This window comes from Pongo abelii, chromosome 7, assembly GCF_028885655.2.
Source record: "Pongo abelii isolate AG06213 chromosome 7, NHGRI_mPonAbe1-v2.0_pri, whole genome shotgun sequence".
Lineage (NCBI taxonomy): Eukaryota > Metazoa > Chordata > Mammalia > Primates > Hominidae > Pongo > Pongo abelii.
This window is the reverse complement of record NC_071992.2, coordinates 8,580,963-8,592,776: the sequence shown is the minus strand read 5'-3', so window position 1 is coordinate 8,592,776 and position 11,814 is coordinate 8,580,963. Positions and strand designations below refer to the sequence as shown.

The 11,814-nt window shown below is 35.3% G+C and overlaps 1 protein-coding gene across 1 annotated transcript in view; it reads left to right on the top strand.

The window, feature by feature from the left end:
• LOC134761888 (chitobiosyldiphosphodolichol beta-mannosyltransferase-like) overlaps window positions 1-11,814 on the top strand; it is a 966,630-nt gene that overhangs the window by 257,498 nt on the left and 697,318 nt on the right. The gene's annotated exons all lie outside the window — the stretch shown is intronic.

Genomic DNA, 11,814 nt, shown 5'->3' with positions numbered 1-11,814 from the left:
TTTTTTTTGAGATGGAGTCTCCCTCTGTCACCCAGACTGCAGGCTGGAGTGCGGTGGCGCGATCTCGGCTCACTGCAAGCTCCGCCTCCCAGATTCACGCCATTCTCCTACCTCAGCCTCCCCAGTAGCTGGGACTACAGGCGCCCACCACCACGCCCGGCTAATTTTTTGTATTTTTAGTAGAGACGGGGTTTCACCGTGTTAGCCAGGATGGTCCCGATCTCCTGACCTCGTGATCTGCCCGCCTTGGACTCCCAAAGTGCTGGGATTACAGGCGTGAGCCACTGCGCCCGGCCATGAGGTGTTCTTAATCACATCTGAAAGGTGGATACATTTAATTCATATTGAAAACAAGTATTTTTTAATCGTTATTGATCCTTTGTATAATTATCTCATACAACAAGAGAAGTAAGATCAGGAGAGTTGAAAGATAAAAGAGTAAAGTGCACAGCTCCTGTCAAAAGACTCTGAGCCTATAGCTTAAAGAGATTCCCCTAACCTTTCACCCTAACCCACCACATAGCAACAAAATATCGAAATCTTAAGAGCATGCCTTTAATCAAGAATCAGTTGAGGAAAATCCAACTTACCCAAAACAAATTTACCTTCTGTTAAATTCCTTATTGGCGTATTTCCCTGAATTGATATTTTTTTAAATTTGTCAACTTTCATATATGGTGTCAGTCTTTTTGGAAAAATTCTAGATACATATTATATATAACTTTTATATAGCTTTTATTTGACTACTTTTGATCATTTTCATGTTAGCTGATGTATTTATGAGCATTTGCTAATTTATTTCTTCATTAATAATTTATGCCTTAATAATTTTATGTTTGCATAAATGTTCCAAAAGACTAAGATTCAAAATGTTTTTTGAAAAGGAACAAAGCCAGAGAATTTAGACTACCTTGTTTCAAGACAAAGCTACAATAATGAAGACACTGTGATACTGGAATAAGGACAGACATATAGTTCAACAGAACATAATAGAGAGTCAAGGATAAGACCATCATATGAATTGTCTGTATATGGGTAAGACCATACACATTTATCCATGCTCAATGATTTTGACAAAGGTGCTAAGTAAAGTTTTTTTTGTTTTTTTTTTTAATGCCCTCATTCTTGTTATGTAACTCATTCAAGTGGTTCGTGTGCAGGTTTGTAACATGGATAAACTGTGTGTCCTGGGGGTTTGGTATACAGATAATTTTCCCAAGTATTCAGCATGTTACTCAATAGGTAGTTTTTCAATCCTTACCCTCCTCCCACCCTCCACCCCCGGTAGGCCTTAGTGTCTGTTGTTCCCTTCTTTGTGTCCATGTGTATTCAGTGTTTAGCTTCCCCCTTTTTTTTTTTTTTGAGACAGAGTCTTGCTCTGTTGTCCAGGCTGGAGGGCAGTGGCATGATCTTGGCTCACTGCAACGTCCGCCTCCCGGGTCCAAGTGATTCTCCTGCCTCAGCCTCCTGAGTAGCTGGGACTACAGGTGTGTGCCACCATGCACAGCTAATTTTTTGTATTTTTAGTAGAGACAAGGTTTCACCATGTTAGCCAGGATGGTCTCAATCTGCTGACCTCATGATCTGCCTGCCTCAGCCTCCCAATAGCTTCCCCTTTTAAGTAAGAATATATGGTATTTGGCTTTCTGTTTCTGTGTTAATTTGGTTAGAATAATGGCCTCCAGCTGCATCCATGCTGCTGCAAAGGACATGATTTTTTCTTTTTCATGGCTGCATAGTATTCCATGGTGCATATATGCCACATTTTCTTTATCTAGTCCACTGCTGATGGGCATCAAGCTTGATTCCATGTCTTTACTATTGTGAATAATGCCGCAATGAACATACACATGCATGTATCTTTATGGTGGAATAATTGATATTCCTTTAGATATATACTAAGTAATGGGATTGCTGTGTCAAATAGTGCTTCTATTTTAAGTGTTTTCAGAAATCTTCAGACTACTTTCCACTATAGCTGAACTAATTTATATTTCCACTAGCAGTGTATAAGCATTCCCTTTTCTCCAAAGCCTCACCAGGGTCTGCTATTTTTTGACTTTTAATAATATCTATTCTGACTGGTGTGAGAGGGGATCTTACTGTGGTTTTGATTTGCATTTCTCTAGTTATTAGTGATATTGGGCATTTTTAAAAATATGTTGGGTGTCTCTCTGTATGTCTGCTTTTGAGAAGTGTCCATGTTTTCCAAATTTTTAAATAAAGGTTTTAGTTTTTGCTTGTTGATTTAAATTCCTTATAGATTCTGGATATCAGACTTTTGTCAGATGCATGGTTTGCAAATATTTTCTCCCATTCTGTAGTTTGCTGTTTACTCTGTTAATAGTTTTTTTTTTTTTTTTTTTTTTTTTTTCCTCTCTGCAGAAGCTCTTTAGTTTAATTTGGCTCCACTCGTCAATTTTTGTTTTTGTTACAGTTGCTTTTGAGGACTTAGTCATGCATTATTTCCCAAGGCCAATGTCTAACATGATGTTTCCTAGATTTTCTTCTAGAATTCTTATAGTTTGAGGCCTTACATTGAAATCTTTAATCCATCTTGAGTTAGTTTTTTGTATATGGTGAAAGGTAGGCATTCAGTTTCATCCTTCTACATATGGCTAGCCAGCTATCTCAGCACCATTTATTGAACAGGGAGTCTTTTCCCCATTGTTTACTTTTGTCAACTTTGTCAAAGAGCAGATGGTTATAGGTGTGCAGCTTTATTTCTGTGTTACAGCAATCTGGAATAGAGATTCTGTTCCACCGGTCCATGTGTCTGCTTTTGTACCAGTCCCATGTTGTTTTGGTTTCTGCAGCTTTGTCATATAGTTTGAAGTCAGGTAGTGTGATGCCTCCAGTGTTGTTCTCTTTTGCTTAGGATTACTTTCACTCATCAGACTCTTTTTCTTTTTGGTCTCATATGAATTTTAAAATAGGTTTTCTATCTCTGTAAACATGTCATTGATAGTTTGATAGGAATAGCACTGAATCTGTAAATTGCTTTGAGCAGTATGACCATTTTAAGAATATTGATTCTTCCTATCCATGAGCATAGAATGTTTTTTCATTTGTTTGTGTCATCCCTGATTTCTTTCAGCATTGTTTTATAATTCTCATTTAGAGATCTTTCATCCTCCTGGTTAGCTGTATTCCTAGGTATTTTTATTTTTTCTTCCAGCTATTATGAATGGGATTTTGTTCTTGGTGTGGCCCACAACTTGGTGTGTAGAAATGATATTGATTTTTTATACATTGATTTTGCATCCTGAAACTTTACTGATTATCAGGTCTATGGCCTTTGGGCAGAGACTGTGGAATTTTCTCATTATAGAGTCATATCGTCTGTGAAGAGATACAGTTTGACTTCCTCTCTTTCTAGTTGGATGCCTTTTATTTCTTTCTCTTACCTGATTGCTCTGGCTAAGATTTCCAGTCTTTCAGCTAGTGGTTCTGGGGAGGCAGATACAAACAGAAGTCATATAACCTATTATTATGTAGCCTGAGAAGTCAGAAAGCATCATCTGCACTGTATTTATTAGTTAATGCAGTTACAAAGGTTTGCCTCAGATCAAGCAGAGGGAACGTAGACTTCACCTCTTAGTGGAGGAGTATCTATTTTACATTATAAAAAGATCTTGTGGGATGGAATATGTATTTTTAGAAAACTACAATTTTTGGCAATGCATTTTTGAAAAATACAATGTGCCACAGTAGCTATAATTTTTTTCAGTTTCAAAAATGTCAATTTTATGTGGTTCAATCCATTATGCTCTTGACTAAAATTGCCAGAATTTTATTGTCCCTCATTTTTAATATTGGGAATGTTGTGACTAATAATAATAGTATAATGAATAAATTATACTATACAAATAAATTTGTACCATATAATGAATAAACTATATGGTACAAATAGTATAATAAAAAGGTTGTGGTGTAGTGACATCAGCAAAAATGGAATAAAAATGTTCAAAATTTTATCTCTTTATAAAATATACTAAAAAACTGGCAACGACTGTCAAAATAAAGCTTTTTAGAACTCTGAAAACTAACCTAAGGTTTTCAGCAATCTAGGGAGTGCTAATTCTATCAAAATATCGGTCTCAGTAAGAACATCGACATGTGGTTTTTAACTTACCCTGTTTCCATTCTTCACAGAGAAGCAGCAGGCTTGAAAATAATGCCAGATTCTTAATACCAATGCCAGAAGAAACAGAAGGGACCTCATTCATGAAAAATTGATCTGCCTGTTGACTCCCTGGAATATATTCTCAAAAGCCTTGTTTTTTCACCTAATCTGGACCTCACGCAGTGGTAAAGCTGCTACTTGGTGTAGGGGGGTGTTAGAAAACATTTACAGAAAAACATTATAAATACTGCTGCCTGAACACTGGGGAAAACAATAGACTAAACAAAAATCTTGAGAGAAAGTACTGGGAATGAGATGCTTTGGGGAATATGGGCTTTGAAAAGCTTCAACATATTTCTGAGAATTCGCAAAACTGTGTATGTCAGGGCTGTGTGCATGTTCAGTAACAATCTGGGAAATTTCTACCTTCTCTGTACAAGCAGAAAGTGTAGGCCAAGGCAGAGTTGTAAAGTTTCTGGCTGAGTGTTGAAAGCAGGGCCCAACACATACACAAAGCCCCTCTGCAAATTCCAAACACATATGGAAATCTTTGTCAAATTATTAGCTGACCTCTAAGCTAATGGAAAAAATATTTTACTCGACATAGGTGACAAAAAATAGAGATCACAAAGTTTATTCAGAAAAGATACTAAACAAACAAATAACTACAATGAGGAGTACAACGTGGGGAGGAGGGAGAATCTTATTTCTAGAGTGGCCACATTATCATGTTTAAAAAGTCTGGTATTCAAAAAAAGTATGGGATATGCAAAATAAAAAACCCAAGAAATTATGGCACATGGAAAAGAAAAAATGCAGTTAATAAAAACTACCCCTGAAGAGATCCAGACACTGGCCTTAATAGAAACAGACTTTAAATCAACTATTTTAGATATGTTCAAAGAGCTAAAGGAAACGACATCTAAGGAACTAAAGAGAAACATGAGAAAGATATCTTACAAAAATAGATAACATCAATGAGACAATTTTTTTTAAAAAACATGAGAATGATATCTCACAAAATAGAGACTATCAATAATTTTTTTAAAAAAACATTATTTATTTTATAATGTTCTTTTAAAAAGAAATCAAACAGAAATTCTGGAGTTGAAAGATAAAATAATGGAAATGAAAAATGCTCTAGACGGCTAAACAACAGATTTGAGGAGGTACAAGAAATTAGTGAACATGAAAATAGGTCAATTGAGATTATCCAGTTAGAGAAAATCTCAGTTAGAGAAAGGAATGAAGAATAATCAATGGAGCCTAATAGACCTGTGGAACACCATCAAGATATCAACATAGGCATAATGGAATTTCCAAAAAGAAAAGAGAGAGAGAAAGGTACAGAAAATATATTTGAAGATATAATTGTCTAATACTTACCAAATTTTATGAAAAATTTAATCTACATGTACAATAAGCTCAATGTACTCTAGATGGATAAACTCAAAGCGACCACCCGAAGACATATCATAACCAAATGGCTCAAATCCAAAGCCAAAGAGTAAATCTTGAAAACAGTAGGAGAGTAGAGACTTATAATTTATAGTAGTTCCTTCTTATCCATGAGGGATACATTTCAAAACTCCTAGTGAATGCCTGAAACCATGGATAGTATTGAATCATACACATATTATGTTTCTTAATACATACTTACAATAACATTTAATCAAAGTTTAAAATTTGATAATTTTAATATATAAATTAGGGGGAGTACTCTTGCATTTTGGGGCCATTATTAAGTAAAATTAGGGTTACTTGAATACAGGACTGTGATAGTGTGACAGTCAATCTGATAACCAGGACAGGTGCTAATTGACTAATGGGTCAGTAGCATATACAGGATGAATATTTTGGACAAAGGAATCGTTCACATCCCAAGTGGGATGAAGCCAGATAGCTTGAGATTTCATCATGCTACTCGAATGGCATGCAACTGAAAATTGTTTATTTCTGAAATTTTCCATTTCATATTTTCAGGTGAAAGTTGACCATAGGTAACTGAAGCCATGGAAAGGAAAATTGCAGATAAGGGGAGATTAGTTATTCGTGATTTACAGTAAATTTACAGCTGACCTCTTTTAAGAATGGAGTGGAATGGTAAAAAATTCTATGAGGAGTTATTTGGGCTGAAATGAAAGAACATTAGATAGTAATTTCAAACACATAAATGAGTAAAAATGCTGGGGAGGGTGTGTGTGTGTGTATCTTTAATAAAGGTAACTTTAGTATATATAAGCAATATCCTCTTTTCTTCTGATTTAAAAACAACTGCATATCACATGGCAGCATTACTCACAATACCCAAGATATTGAAAAAACCTAAGTGGTTATGAACAGATGGATAAAGGAATTACATACATAATAAAATATCACTCAGTTTTATAAAGAAGTTTCTTTCATTTGCATCAACATGAATGAACCTAGAAGACATTATGCTAATAATAAATCAGGCACAGAAAGAAAAATACTGCATTATCTCATTTATAGGTAGACCCTAAACAAAAAAGCCCCACAAAAGCCCTAAGAAATAGAAAGGTTAGAAAGAGGTGGGAGGTGTGCGGAAGATGGAAGATGAAAGCTAAAGGGTACAAGTTTCAGCTATATAAAATAAATAATCTTAGAGATCTCATGTACAACACAAGAGCTGTAGTTAATAACGTATCATACTCCAGAAATTTGCCCAGAGTAGATTTTAGATACTTTTACCACGAAAAAGTAACTATGTGAGATGATGGATATGTTAATTTGCTTGATTATGGCAATCATTGCACTACATATATATGTATATGTATATATACACAAACATAATATTGTATGTCTTAAATACAATAAAAAGAAAGTCAATGCATAAAGCAATAAATATAAACCTATGTTGACGATCATTCAATGTATAAAGATGTGATTTAGGTTGGGCCCGGTTGCTCACGCCTGTAATCCCAGCACTTTGGGAGGCCGAGGCGGGCGGATCACCTGAGGTCAGGAGTTCGAGAGCAGCCTGACCAACATGGAGAAATCCCGTGTCTACCAAAAATACAAAATTAGCTAGGCATGGTGGCCCATGCCTGTAATCCCAGCAAAAAAAGGCAGGGGTTGCAATCCTAGTCCCTGATAAAACAGAGTTTAAACCAACAAAGATAAAAAAAGACAAAGAAGAGTATTACATAATAATAAAAGGATCAATTCAACAAGAAGAGCTAACTATCCTAAATATATATGCTCCCAATACAGGAGCACCTAGATTCATAAAACAAATTCTTAGACACTACAAAGAGACTTAGACTCCTGCAAAATAATAATGGGAGACTTTAACACCCCACTGTCAATATTAGATCAACAAGACAGAAAATTAACAAAGATATGCAGGATTTGAACTCAGCTCTGGATCAAGTGGACTTAATAGACGTCTACAGAACTCTCCACCCCAAATGAACAGAATATATATTCTAATCAGTGCCACATGACACATATTCTAAAATCGACTACATAGTTGGAAGTAAAACACTCGTCAGAAAATGCAAAAGAACTGAAAATACAACAAACCATCTCTCAGACCACAGTGCAAACAAATTAGACCTCAGGATGAAGAAACTCACTCAAAACCACACAACTACATGGAAATTGAACAACCTGCTCCTGAATGATTCCTGGGTAAATAATGAAATTAAGGCAGAAATCAAGAAATTATTTGAAACCAATGAGAACAAAGACAATGTACCAGAATCTCTGGGACACAGCTAAAGCAGTGTTAAGAGGGAAATTTATAGCACTAAATGCCCACATCAGAAAGCTAGAAAGATCTCAAAAATGACAGCCTAACATCACAATTAGAAGAGCTAGAGAAGCAACAGCAAACAAATCCAAAAGCTAGCAGAAGGCAAGAAATAACTAAGATCAGAGCAGAACTGAAGGAGATAGAGATACAAAAAAACCCTTCAAGAAATCAATTAATCTACAAGATGATTTCTTGAAGAAATTAACAAAATAGACCACTAGCTAGACTAATAAAGAAGAAAAGAGAGGAGAATCAAATAGACACAATAAAAATGATAAAGGGGATATCACCACTGACCCTACAGAAATACAAACTATCACTAGAGAATACTATAAATACCTCTATGCAAATAAACTAGAAAACCTAGAAGAAATGGATAAATTCCTGGACATATACACCCTCTCAAGACTAAACCAGGAAGAAGGTGAATCCCTGAATAGACTAATAAGAAGCTGTGAAATTGAGACAGTAATTAATAGTCTACCATCCAAAAAATGTCCAGGACCAGACTGATTCAGAGCTGAATTCTACCAGAGATAGAAATCCATCACAAGACAAGGATGCCCTCTCTCACCGCTCCTATTCAACATAGTATTGGAATTTCTGGCGAGGGCAGTCGGGCAAGAGAAAGAAATAAAAGTACTCAAATAGGAAGAGAGGAAGTCAAATTGTCTCTGTTTGCAGACGATGTGATTCCCTATTTAATAAATGGTGATGGGAAAACTGGCTAGCCATATTCAGAAAATTAAAACTGGACCACTTCCTTACACCTTATATAAAATTTAACTCAAGATGGATTAAAGACTTAAATTTAAAACCCCAAACCATGAAAATTATAGGAGAAAACCTAGGCAATGCCATTCAGGACCTAGGCATGGGCAAAGACTTCATGATGAAAATGCCAAAAGCATTTGCAACAAAAGTCAAAATTGACAAATGGGATCTAATTAAGCTAAAGAGCTTCTGCACAGCAAAAGAAACTATCATCAGAGTGAACAGGAAACCTACAGAATGGGAGAAAATTTTTGCAATCTACCCATCTGACAAAGTCTAATATCCAGAATCTAGAAGGAGCTTAAACAAATTTACAAGAAAAAACAATCCCATTAAAATGTGGGCAAAGAATATGAACAGACACTTCTCAAAAGAAGACATTTATGTGGCTAACAAACATACAAAAAAAAAGCTCAACATCACTGATTATTAAAGAAATGCAAATCAAAACCACAATGACATACTATCTCATGCCAGTCAGAATGGTGATTATTAAAAAGTCAAGAAGCAATAGATGCTGGTGATGCTCTGGAGAAATAAGAATGCTTTTACACCATTGGTGGGAATGTAAATCAGATCAACCATTGTAGAAGACAGTGTGGCGGTTCTTCAAGGATCTAGAACCAGAAATACCATTTGTCCAAGCAATCCCATTACTGGGCATATACCCAAAGGAATCACAAATCATTCTATTGTAAAGACACACGCACATGTATGTTTATTACAGCACTATTTACAATAGCAAAGACATGTAACCAACCCAAATGCCTATCAATGATAGACTGGTAAAGAAAATGTGGTAAATATACACCATGGAATACTATGCAGCCATAAAAAGGAATGAGATCATATCCTTTGCAGGGACATGGATGAAGCTGGAAGCCATCATCCTCAGCAAACTAACACAGGAACAGAAAAACTAACACCACATGTTCTCACTCATAAGTGGGAGTTGAACAATGAGAATATATGGACACAGGAAGGGGAACAACACACACCAGGGCCAGTCAGGGGATGGGGGGCGCTAGGGGAGGGAGAGCATTAGGATAAATAGCTCATGCATGTGGAGCTTAAAACCTAAATGAGGGGTTGGTAGGAGCAGCAAACCACCAGGGCACAGGTAAACCTTGCAACAAACCTACACGTTTTGCACTTGTATCCCAGAACTTAAAGGAAAATGAAATAATAAAAAAAAAAGTAGTATAAGAACAAGATAATTAAAATGACACACTAGAAATATTTAATACAAAGGAAGGCAATAATGGAGGAATGAAAGAATTGAAGAACAAAAAACATATAAGATATATAGACAACAAATAGAAAAATGGCAGAAATCCTTCCTTATTAGTAATTATATTCCATGTAAATGAATTAAATTCTACAATTAAAGGCAGAGATTGAGAGAATATATTTAAAAACATGATCCAATTATATGTTATCTATGGGGCTCATTTTAGATTAAAATACACAAGTAGATTGAAAATAAAAGAATGGAAAATAATATTTCATGCAAATTGTGACCAAAAAAGAGCAGAAATAACTATATTGATGTCAGACAAAATAGACTTTGAGACAATTTCTTACAACCAAAAGGATATTATATAATGTTAAAAGGATGAATCCATTAATAAGATCTAATAATTATAAATATGTATGCACCTAATAAGACAGCCCTCAAATACATATATGCTAATATAACTGAAGAGAGAATAGCTAAAAAGTATGGATATTCTGATACTCAAAATTTAATAATACAAAATAACTAGATAGAAGACTGGTAAGAAAACGGAAAACTTGAACAACACTATAAACCAGTAGACTAACAGACATCTATACAACACTCCAATTAACAACAGGGGAATACATATTTTTTCTTAAGTAAACACAAAACAGACTCCAAAATAGTCCACCTTAGGCCATAAAATAAATCTCAGAAAATTTTAAAATATTAAAATCATACAAAATGCTTTCTCCAATCACTATGGGATGAAACTAAAAATAACAGAAAAAAACGGAAAAATTCACAAATATGTGAGAATTAAATACCATACCCCTACATAACCAATGTGTCCAAGAAGAAATCACAAAGGGAATTGAAAAATGCTTGGAGAAGAACCAAAATGAAAATACCATCAGGGATGCAGCAAAAGCTAAGCTCAGATAAAAATTTATAGATGTAAACTCTTACCTGAAAAAAGAATGAATAAAATAGATAGCTAACACTCTAAATTCAGAACCCAGGAAAAGAAGAACTAATTAAATTCATAGCAAGCAGGAAAAATAAAATAATAAATATTAGAGCAAAGTGAAATAGAGAATAACAGATCAGTAGAGAAATCAGCAAAACCAAAAGTTGATTATTTGAAAAGATCAAGAAACCTGACTAGCCTTTTGCTATACTGACCAAGGAAAAAAGGAAGAATACTTAAATTACTAAAATTAAAAATAAAGGCCAGGCGCAGTGGATCACGCCTGTAATCCCAGCACTTTGGAAGGCTGAGGCAGGCAGATCATGAGATCAGGAGATCGAGACCAGCCTGGTTAACACGGTGAAACCCCGTCTCTACTAAAAAAATACAAAAATTTAGCCTGGCATGGTGGTGGGCGCCTGGAGTCACAACTACTTGGGAGGCTGAGGCAGGAGAATGGCGTGAACCCGGGAGGCGGAGTATACAGTGAGCGGAGATGGCGCCACTGCACTCCAGCCTGGGCGACAAAGCGATACTCTGTCTCAAAAAATAAAGAGTTGGGATACTACTGCCAAACTTACACAGAAAAAAGGAATTATAAGCAAACCCTATGAATAATTGTATGTCAACAAATTAGATACCCTAAATAAAATGATGGACTATTTCTACAAATAAACTACCAAAACTGAGTCAAGAAGAAATAAAAAATACAGATAGACATATAACAAGTGACGATAGTGAGTCTGTGATTAAAAACTTCCAAAAAAATAATCCAGAACCAGATGGCTGTACTAGTGAATTTTATCACGTTTAAAGAATAATGAAGGCTAATCTTTCCTACAATCTTCAAAAAATTATGACACATTTCCAAACTAATTTTATGTGACCAGTATTACCCGGATATGAAAGAAAGACAAAGACATTACCAGAAATGAAAACTAGTCCAG